The following is an 11,112-nucleotide window of genomic DNA, read 5'->3' as shown; positions in this document are numbered from 1 at the left end:
CTAAAAAATACAAAAATTAGCTGGGTGTGGTGGCACGCACCTGTAGTCCCAGGTACTTGGGAGGCTAAGGCAGGAGAATTGCTTGAACCTGGAAGGCGGAGGCTGCAGTTAGCCAAGATCGTACCACTGCACTCCACCCCGGCGCCTGGCGGCACAGCAAGACTCTGTCTCAAAAAAAAAACCAAAACAAAAAACTCCCCCTAATTTATAAAGAAAAAGGTAAAGAAAAGAAACCCTAAAAAAACTAAGTGTTATGCCACAGTATTTATACAACTGAAACCTGGCAAAATACCAAGTGAATTTAATTATCATCATATATGTATGAGTGTTTGGTTGATAGTCCATTAAAATCTGAATTGGTATAAAAATGAAGGCCTATATGATTATAAAATTACTTCATATTTACTTCATTAAATTTATTTTCGTTTCACAAAATCATTAATCATACCGTTACAATCAAGATATTTTACAAAGTTATAATTTGTGTTTACTTGAGAGTGATGATCTAGGATTTAATAACAGAATGTAATTGTAGGCCAGGATGTGTGCCTGTAGTCCTGTTACAGGTAGTCATTCAAACATGACCCGGGCAGGAGAGGGCTTCCCTCCCACCCCACCAGGCAGGTCAGGTGACCATCAGGTGATAGTTCGGCAGTTATTAGTTATCACACTGCTTCTCTCTCTCTCTTTTTTTTTTTTGAGATGGAGTTTTGCTCTCGTTGCCCAGGCTGGAGTGCAATGGCACAATCTGGGATCACCGCAACCTTCGCCTCCGAGATTCAAGTGATTTCCCTGCCTCAGCCTCTCGAGTAGCTGGGATTACAGACATGTGCTACCACACTTGGCTAATTTTGTATTTTTTTTATTATTTTTATTTATTTTATTTATATATGGAACGCTTCACGAATTTGTGTGTCATCCCTTGCACAGGGGCCATGCTAATCTTCTCTGTATCGTTCCAATTTTTAGTATATGTGCTGCCGAAGCGAGCACTAATTTTGGATTTTTAGTAGAGACAGTGGTTTGTCCATGTTGGTCAGGCCGGTCTCGAACTCTCGACCACAGGTGATCTGCCCGCCTCGGCCTCCCAGAGTGCTGGGATTACAGGCCTGAGCCACTGCGCCAGGCATGCTGCAGCTCCAAAAATGATAACTGGCGGCCAGCACCAGAAAGAGGCAATTACCTGATGGTCCACAGCTTTCACACTGAAGTGGTAACTGCATGAATTGGACAAGTGAGCTCCGGCATGTGCATTAAGAGACAACATGGCGGAGTACAACCTTCCAGGGGAATTCCACCGGAAAAAGGAACACAGCCTCAGGTGGTTACGTGTACAACTTCCTAAACACACTGCACACCCCAAGCATAAGTGTTACCAGTGGAGGGTGTCCAGGTTCCTGGTGTCTTGAAGAAAGAATTGGACAACTTTCCGGACCTGGCCGAGCAGGAGGCACCATCATGGGAGTTGACATCCGCCACTACCAGGACCGAAAGGTTCGGCGCAAGGAACCCAAGAGCTAGGATATCTACCTGAGGCTGTTGGTCAAGCTGTACAGGGTTCTGACCTGATGAACCTGTAAGGCCGGCTGCCTCACTGGGAGTTAAATGGACACACTTATCTCTCCCCGTGCTGGCCTCTCCATGCTGACACACTTATCTCTCCCCATGCCAGCCTCTCTATGCTGGCTCCACACACCCACTCCTGCATTCCTCACTCGACCCCTTCAAAATTTAAAAAGCCCACCAAAGATTTGTCCAACGGCAGCTTAACATTGACCTCCCCAGCAGGTCAACCCACCAGTAGTCCTGCCTGGCAACCAATGGCAGCTCGCCCCATCAGCACCTTGACTTCCCCTCACCAATGAAACTCACCAATGAAACTGTCTGCTCTTTGTTTCCCTAATAATCAATCAACCCTCCTCACCAATAAAACTGTCTGCTCTTTGTTTCCCTAAAGACCAATCAATTACCTCCACTCCCTATAAAACCCCACACCCTGAGAAGCCCAGTGCGACTTCTCTGGCCCCTTCCCAGACCACAGAACCTTGCCCGGGAGCTGAATAAATTGGATTCTCATTTTCTCACACTGGCCTCAGTTTCCTCATTTTAACTCGGCAATATACCTTACAGAACCAACTACACATTCACCCAGATTGTGCTGAAGATGTTGTTTATGAGTCGCACCAACCGGCCACCTCTGTCCCTTTCCAGAATGATCCAGAAGATGAAGCTGCCTAGACGGGAAAACAAAACGGCCATGGTTGTGGGGACCATAACGGATGACGTGCGGGTTCAGGAGGTGCCCAAACTGAAGGTGTGTGTGCTCCGCGTGACCAGCCAAGCTCACAGCTGCATTCTCAAGGCGGGGAGCAAGATCCTCACTTTCAACCAGCTGGCCCTGGCCTTCCCCAAGGGCTGCCGCACCATCCCACTCTCCAGTCCCCGCAAGGGCAGAGAGGTGTACCGCCATTTCGGCACGGCCCGGGAACCCCGCACAGCCACACCAAACCCTATGTCCCCTCCATGGGCCGGAAGTTCCAGCGTGCCAGAGGCCGACGGGACAGCCAAGGCTACAAAAACTAATCCTGGATTCTATCCTTATATTAAAAAGATTTTGGATGCCGAAAAAAAATAAAGGAAGAAAATTGGACAAAACGCACAAACAAAGCAATGAAAGAATGAAGCAACAAAAGCAGAGATTTATTGAAAACCAAAGTACACTCCCAGTGTGGGAGCACCTGAGCATAGGGGCTCAAGGGCCCCATTACAGAATTTTCTGGGGTTTAAATAACCTCTAGAGGTTTTCATTGGTTACTAAGTGTACACCCTATGTAAATGAAGAGGATGAAGTAAAGTTACAGTCATTTATTTACTCAGTGTATGCCCTGTGTAAGTGGAGAGGGTATTTTCTGTCATAGCTGAAGGGTTTCCATATGATTTAGTTGTAGAAGTCAGCATGAATCCGCCTTATATCCTCTGCCTCGCCTTATAAGGAGGGCACCACACATGCAGACGGCCCACCCTAAGAGAAGAATCATGGGAAAAGGGACGCAAAATCCCACAAGTATGCCATCCAATAAAACCCCAAGTCAAAAGGTCAAATGCAGCACTTGTCCTTCAAGTTGCCTTCTTGGGTTTCTTAAAAGTGTACTTCCGTTTCTTTCCTACTCTAAAGCTTTTTCTTCTGTTTTTTTTTTTTTTTTTTTTTTTGTCCTCATTATTATTGTTTTTTTGAGATGGGGTCCCTCTTGTTGCCCAGGCTGGAGTGCAGTGGCATAATCTCTGCTCACTGCAAACTCTATCTCCTGGATTCAAGTAATTCTCCTGCCTCAGCCTCCCAATTAGCTGGGATTATAGGCACCCACCACCTACTAAGTTTTGTATTTTTAGTAGAGACAGGGTCTTGAACCCTTAACCTCAGGTGATCCACCAGCCTTGGCCTCCCAAAGTGCTGGGATTACAGGCATGAACCACGTGCCTGCCTTATTTTTAAAATTTAAGAAAAGAAATACTCATCGGAGGATTTCATATTTTCAGATTTGGAATGCTCATTTGGTAATACGAATACTCCAAAATCCAAAAATATTTGAAATCTGAAACACTTCTGATCCTAAACATCTATTTATTTATTGAGATGGAGTTTTGCTCTTATCGCCCAAGCTGGAGTTCAATGGCGCAATCTTAGCTCACTGCAACCTCTGCCTCCAGGTTCATGAAATTCTCTTGCCTCTGCCTCCCAAGTAGCTGGAATTAGGTGCCTACCAGCAAGTCTGGCTAATTTTTTGCATCTTTAGTAGAAGTTGGGGTTTCACCATGCTGACCAGGCTGGTCTCGAACTCCTGACCTCAAGTGATTCGCCTGCCTCAGCCTCCCAAAGTGCTGAGATTACAGGCACGAGCCACGGGTGCCCAGCTAGTCCTAAACATTTTGATAGGGCCGGGAGCGGTGGCTCATGCCTGTAATCCCAGCACTTTGGGAGGCCGAGGCGGGTGGATCACGAGGTCAAGAGATCGAGACCATCCTGGTCAACATGGTGAAACCCCGTCTCTACTAAAAATACAAAAAATTAGCTGGGCATGGTGGTGCGTGCCTGTAATCCCAGCTACTCAGGAGGCTGAGGCAGGAGAATTGCTTGAACCCAGGAGGCGGAGGTTGCGGTGAGCCCAGATCGCGCCATTGCACTCCAGCCTGGGTAACAAGAGCAAAACTCCGTCTCAAAAAAAAAAAAAACCATTTTGATTAAGAGATACGTAACCTATATTATTAAGATAATAGTTTTGACATTGTGAATCCCCAAAATGAAATTGGGGGCCTTTTGGGATTCCCAGACCACAATTTGAAAACCATTGCCACATAGCGGGGTTTTGTGAGACAGAGTCTCACTGTGTCATCCAGGCTGCAGTACAATGGTGCAATCTCAGCTCACTGCAACCTCTGCCTCCCAGGTCCAAGGGATTCCCCTGTCTCAGCCTCCCTAGTAGCTGGGATTAATTTTGTATTTTTAGTACAGACAGGGTTTTTCCCTGTTGGCCAGGCTGGTCTTAAACCCCTGACCTCAAGTGATCTGCCTGCCTCAGCCTCCCAAAGTGCTGGAATTACAGGTGTGAGCTTTCACACCCGCCTAAGACTCCATCTCTTAAAAAAATATATTGGCCAGGCGCAGTGGCTCACGCCTGTAATCCCAGCACTTTGGGAGACTGAGGCAGGTGGATCACAAGGTCAGGAGATGGAGACCATCTGGGCTGACACGGTGAAACCTCGTCTCTCCTAAAAATACAAAAAACTAGCTGGCCATGGTGGCACGTGTCTGTAGTCTCACCTACTTGGGAGGCTGAGGCAGGAGAATTGTTTGAACCCGGGAGATGGAGATTGCAGTAAGCCAAGATCACACCACAGCACTCCAGCCTGGGAGACAGAGCAAGATTCTGTCTCAAAAAAAAAAAAAAATGTATATAACTTTGGCCTCCCAAGGTGTTGGGATCCACTATATATAATGGATAGTTTTATTTTTCAATTTTTCACAGATTTAATTACATTTTCAAGACATTACAATTTTCGACTTTATTCAAATAAATTTGATTAAAGTTTTATTTTTATTTCTTAAAATTTGTATTTTGCCTTTTGTTTTTAACAATTTTAAAAATCCTAGAAAAATAACTTTTTTTTTTACATGGAGTCCGCTCTGTTGCCCAGGCTGGAGTACAGCGGCACAATGTCCACTCACTGCAACCTCCACCTCCTGGGTTCAAGCACTTCTCCTGCCTCAGCCTCCTGAGTAGCTGGGATTACAGGTGCGTGACACCAAGCCTAGCTAATTTTTGTATTTTTGGTAGAGACGGGGTTTCACCATGTTGGTCAGGCTGGTCTCGAACTCCTGACCTTGTGATCCACCTGCCTCGGCCTCCCAAAGTGCTGGGATTACAGGTGTGAGCCACCATGGCTGGCCTGAGACTGGGCAATTTATAAAGAAAAGAGGTTTAGGCCCCTCACAGTGGCTCACGCCTGTAATCCTAGCAGTTTGGGAGGCCAAAGTGGGCGGATCATTTGAGATCAGAAGTTCAAGACCAGCCTGTCCAACATGGTGAAACCTCATCTCTACTAAAAATATGAAAAAAAGCCAGACGCGGTGGCTGACGCCTGTAATCCCAGCACTCTCGGTGGCTGAGGCAGGCAGATTACCTGAGGTTGGGAGTTTGAGACCAGCCTGACCAACATGGAGAAACCTCATCTCTACTAAAAATACAAAATTAGCCAAGATGTGGTGGCGCATGCCTGTAATCCCAGCTACTTGGGAGGCTGAGGCAGGAGAATCACTTGAACCTGGGAGGTGGGGAGGTTGCAGTGAGCCGAGATTGCACCACTGCACTCCATCTTGAGTGACAGAGTGAGACTCTGTCTTAAAAAAGAAAAGAGGTTTAATTGGCTCAGGTTCTGCAGACTGTACAGATAGCATGGCTGGGGAGGCCTCAGGAAAGTTTCAATCATGAAGGTGAAGAGGAAGTAGGCACATCTTCACATGGCCAGAGCAGGATAGAAAGAGAGAAGGGGAAATACTACATACTTCTAAACAACTGGATTTTGTAAGAACTCATTCACTATCATGAGAAGAGCAAGGGGGAAAATCCACACCCATGATACAATCACCTCTCACCAGACCCCTCCTCCAACATTGGGAGGAATTACAATTCGACATGAGATTTGGGCAGGGACACAAATCCAAACCATATCAATTATATTATACGTACAGTTTAAAGAAGGAAAAAGTCATGTGGGGTCCTTTTGAACACTGAGTCCTAGGAATCTCAAAGTCCACTTATTTTTACTTAGAAATTAATTAACCAGGCTGGGCATAGTGGCTTGTGCCTGTAGTCCCAGCTACTCGGGAGGCTGAGGCAGGAGAGTTGCTTGAACCCGGGAGGCAGACGTTGCAGTGAGCCAAGATCATACCACTGCACTCCAGCCTGGGCAACAGAGCAATACTCTGTTTCAAAAAAAAAAGGCCAGATTACAACGTACTGTAATCCCAGCACATTGGGAGGCCAAGGCGGGTGGATCACGAGGTCAGGAGTTCAAGACCTGCTTGGTCAACATGGTGAAACCCCATCTCTACTAAAATTACAAAAATTAGGCAGGCATGGTGGCAGGTGCCTGTAATCCCAGCTACTTGAGAGGCTGAGGCAGATAATTGCTTGAACCCAGGAGGCGGAGGTTGCAGTGAGCAGAGATTCGCCACTGCACTCCAGCCTGGGGGTGACAGAGTGAGACTCTGTCTCAAACAAAACAAAAGTGCACATTCTCTGAACCAGCAATGTATTATTTTTAAAATCAGGAATCTCTACTATTAAGCTTAGTTTTACTTTTAAAGCTTAGTTCAGGGAGTCTCTCTAGACCTATTCTGTTTCAGGGGCTGCCTGTACAAAATAAAAAAAATTAAAAAAACAATTTTTTTTTTCTCTAGCACTTAGATTACTGTATTAAGGAAATTTTTGTATAGTTGTCTTTCCTGAATGGTGAATACCTTAGGAATAATGAAACTGCAAAACCCAAGGAATTCCTGACATCCATCCCCCTCCATTATCATTATTTCCTACTGAACTTGATATAAACATCCAAATGTTTTCAAGGAGACCAGAAGACTAGAATGTGGCAACAAGAGTCACCAAGGCATTACCTACCAAACTAAGGATATCCATAGTTGTAGTTGTGCTAGACTTTCTTTATGGTTGTGGACTTCAAACTAAATGGATATTATTATCCATCTGGTTATTTGAGCAACTTCATTAGTGTTGTGGATTTTAAGGGAGATAAGCTATGTTCTATAACAATAACACCTGGAGGGTCCACAAAGCCCAGAACTTAGTGTATTTTCTATTGTATGGAAATGATTAGAACATTTCAAGATGTAGACAATTGAGCACTTAGAGCTTTCGAAGGAAGAAACTAAAGAGAAGCATGGATAATTTTAATAAATAGATAATAAATCAGCCGGGTGCGGTGGCTCACGCCTGTAATCCCAGCACTTGGGAGGCTGAGGCGGGTGGATCACGAGGTCAGGTGTTCGAGACTAGCCTGACCAACATGGTAAAACCACGTCTTTATAAAAAATAAATAATTTAAAAAAAAAGAAAAAATAGATAAATCAGAGGAAAAATGACAAATGACAGTTTTGAATCAAATCTATTATGAGAATACTGACAGATTTGAGACCTCCAACTTAAAAAAAATCCTGTAGTAGGCCGGGCGCAGTTGCTTACGCCTGTAATCCCAGCACTCTGGGAGGCCGAGGCAGGCAGATAAAGAGGTCAAGAGATCGAGACCATCCAAGCCAACATGGTGAAACCCCATCTCTACTAAAAATGCAAAAATTAGCTGGGCGTGGTGGTGAGCAACTATAGTCTCAGCTACTCAGGAAGCTGAGGCAGGAGAATTGCTTGAACCTAGGAGGCGGAGGTTGCAGTGAGCCAAGGTCTCACCACTGCACTCCAGCCTGGTGACAGAGTGAGACTCTGTCTCAAAAAAAAAAAAAAAAAAAAAAAAAAAAAAATCCTGTAGTATAATTTGCATCTAGAATAAGTGCACAAGTCATAGATGTATATTTCAATGGATTTTCACAAATTGAACACACCTGTGTAACTATTATCTGATCAAGAAAGATAACATCTGTACCCAAGAAGTCTCCCTCCTGTCCCTTTCCAGTTGCTACACTGTACACCCTTCTCCCCACACATCAAGGGTAACCATTAGCCTCTTTTCTCTTTTTCCTAACCAATAGAATACCAGAAATATCCTCTTTTCTAACAAAATAGATAATTTTTACTTATTTTTGCACTTTATATAATGAAATCATATAATGTTAATTATTTTGTCTCTGGCTTCATCATTTTCTTATATAATATATCCATATTGTTGTGAGTAGCTGTGGTTCTTTCATTCCTATCTTTTTTTCTCTTTTTAAATATTTTTTTCTTTCTTTATTTTTCTGACCAGCAGTCCTACCCAGGTTCTTTCATTCTTATTGTAGAGTAGTATTACATTGTATGATTATACCACAATTTATTCATTCATTTTACTGTAGGATATTTAAATAGAATCCAGTTGTTTCTGCTAGTTATATCTTAAGACTGGAATTGCTGAGTCATAGGGTATGTATTTGTTTGGAATTGGAACAAATCCAAATCCTTGCCAACTCTTGGTATTTTCTGTCCTTTTCATTATAACCATTTTGATGAGTATCTAGTGATATTCCACTGTGGTTGTAATGTACACTACTTTGATGACTAAAAACTCTTGAGTTGATTTAAAAATGTTTATTGGTTTCAAGATGAAATTTGGGTGAAAAAAATGTTTATTGGTTCTTTGGATAGTCTTTTAGGAAATGCCTATTCATGTTATTTGCCCATTTTATGATTTTTTTGTCTTTATTTTATTCTTTCTTTGTAATCTCAAAAGTTCAGAAGGCTTTTTCTTTCTCTTTCTTTCCTGCCTTCCTTCCTTCTTTCTTTCTTTCTCCCTCATTCTCTCTCTCTCTCTCTTTTCAGGGTCTTGCTCTGTCACCCAGGATGGACTGCAGTGGCACATCTCGGCTCATTATAGCCTCCGCCCCCTGGTTTCAAGCAATTCTCATGCCTCAGCCTCCTGAGTAGCTGGAACTACAGATGCACACTAATCATGCTCAGCTAATTTTTGTATTTTTAGCAGAGACAGGGTTGCACCAAGTTGATCAGGGTGGTCTTGAACACCTGACCTCAAGTGATCTGCCTTCCTTGGCCTCCCAAAGTGCTGGGATTACAGGCATCAGTCACTGCAATCGGCCAGGGCTGTTTTTTCTTATTGATGTGTAAAATTATTTATATATTCTGGGTATGAGTATTTTAAATTTATCAGCTGGGTGTGGTGGCTCACACCTGTAATCCTAGCACTTTGGGAGGCTGAGGCAGGAAGATTGGTTGAGCCCAGGAGTTTGAGACCAGCCTCGGTAATGCAGTGAGACCCTGTCTCTATTTTGAGAACTCTATATGGCCAGGCGTGGTGGCTCAAGCCTGTAATCCCAGCACTTTGGGAGGCCGAGGCACGTGGATCACCTGAGGTCAGGAGTTCAAGACCAGCCTGACCAACGTGGTGAAACCCCATCTCTAAAAAAAAAATTACTAAAAAAAAATATGGGCCAGGTGTGGTGGCTCATGCCTGTAATCCAAGCACTTTGGAGGCCAAGGCGGGCGGATCACCTGAGGTTGGGAGTTCAAGACCAGCCTGACTAACATGGTGAAACTCTGACTTAAAAAAAAAAAAAAATATATATATATATATACACACACACACATATATATATGTATATATATATATACACACATATATATATGTATATATATACACACACACACACACCCCCAAAATATATATATATATATACACACACACACACGCACACCACATACACCATGCCCAGCCAAAAAATTTATATATTAAAATGTCTTCTTTCACTTTGTGGCTTCAAAAAAAAATTTGTTTTTTTTTTTGAGATAGTCTAACTCTATTGCCCAGGCTAGAGTGCAGTAGTGTGCTATCATAGCCTTCTGCAACCTTAAACTCCTGGTCTCAAGCTATCCTCCCACTTCAGCCTCCCAAGTAGCTGAGACTACAGGCATATGTCACATGCTAACTTTATTTTTAGTAGAGACAGGGTCTCACTACGTTGCTCAGCTGTCCTTACACTCCTGGGCTCAAGTAATCTCCTGCCTCAGACTATCATCAAAGTGCTGTGATTTCAGGTGAGTGCCACTGCACCTGGCCTGTAATTGTTTAATAGTCCCAATTTATACTATTCTCCTCCTTTATGATTGGTGTTTTTTGTGTCCTATTTTAAAAAACATTTGCCTGTTTGCAGGTGAATCAGGAGATCAGGAATTCAAGGCCAGCCTGACCAACATGGTGAAACCCCGTCTCTACCAAAAATACAAAAATTAGCCTGGCGTGGTGGTGGGCACCTACAGTCCCAGCTACTTGGGAGGCTAGGGCAGGAGAATCGCTTGAACCCAGGAGGTGGAGGTTGCTGTGAGCCAAGACCACACCATTGCACTCCAGCCTGGGCAACATAGCCAGACTTCATCTCAAAAAAAAAAAAAGTCTGAGTTAGGAGAGTTGTAAAAATCAACGTCTATCCAAATTAAACAGTGATTTTTAAAGAGCTAGTCACAGAGTATTGTGGTATCAAATCTGAAGGAGCTGAACGAGCAGCTCTCTGCAGCAGGAATACTAGGAAATGCAGTTACACGACTCCCACTCTACTTTTCAGCAAAGTGTCCCTTACTAAGTAGGCCATGTTGCAAGCCAGTCAGAAATTGGTTTGATTGCCAAGGGACTAGAAAAAAAAAAGGGGTGAGATTTTCCACACAGGAAAGAAAAAAATAAAGTGAGATACATTTAAAGTAGAATCTGAGATTCTTTACCTCCTATTTCTGAAAGTTCTTGTCATAGAAATATCTTTCCAAGGGCAACTGCTCCACCAATACCTCTGAGACTATGACCTTGCTCTATCACTTATTCTTTCCTCGTTCATCTTCAGTTTTCTCCATTTTCCCTTTCAACCTAAAACAAGTTCAATCTCCCCAATTT

The 11,112-nt window shown here is 43.6% G+C and overlaps 1 non-coding gene and 1 pseudogene across 1 annotated transcript; one reads left to right on the top strand and one right to left on the bottom strand.

The window, feature by feature from the left end:
* Nucleotides 1–884: 884 nt before the first annotated feature.
* On the bottom strand, nucleotides 885–993 carry LOC135270528 (U6 spliceosomal RNA). Its single transcript, XR_010338689.1, has one exon. It is a non-coding gene; the product is annotated as a U6 spliceosomal RNA (small nuclear RNA).
* A 465-nt stretch (nucleotides 994–1,458) lies between these two features.
* On the top strand, nucleotides 1,459–2,583 carry LOC105710062 (large ribosomal subunit protein eL18-like; annotated as a pseudogene).
* The last annotated feature ends 8,529 nt before the right edge of the window (nucleotides 2,584–11,112 follow it).

Source organism: Aotus nancymaae, unplaced genomic scaffold (assembly GCF_030222135.1).
Source record: "Aotus nancymaae isolate 86718 unplaced genomic scaffold, 86718_ANA_hifiasm-v0.15.2.pri h1tg000062l, whole genome shotgun sequence".
Classification (NCBI taxonomy): domain Eukaryota; kingdom Metazoa; phylum Chordata; class Mammalia; order Primates; family Aotidae; genus Aotus; species Aotus nancymaae.
Note: the sequence above shows the minus strand (reverse complement) of the source record. Positions and strands in the feature narration are given on the sequence as shown.